This window comes from Hipposideros armiger, unplaced genomic scaffold (assembly GCF_001890085.2).
Source record: "Hipposideros armiger isolate ML-2016 unplaced genomic scaffold, ASM189008v1 scaffold_114, whole genome shotgun sequence".
Taxonomy (NCBI): Eukaryota; Metazoa; Chordata; class Mammalia; order Chiroptera; family Hipposideridae; genus Hipposideros; species Hipposideros armiger.
The window spans coordinates 1647061-1647292 of NW_017731464.1; positions in this window are offsets into that span (position 1 = coordinate 1647061).

Sequence of the window (232 nt, forward strand, 5' to 3'; positions counted from 1 at the left end):
TTTTTATTATAATTTAGAATCCCAAATTCAAGATAACCAATTTAAAAGAAATAAGAATTTCATGCTAAAATTCTTAAGATTAAACTCCAAGGTACAGACAAACAAGATTAAACAGGTCATAACTTCTTTGGTTTTAAAAGCTTCCAAAGCATCCCCAGAAGGTTCTTTAAAAGTAAGGTTTTTTTTGGGGGGTGGGGATTAAATTTATATATATATATATATATATATATAT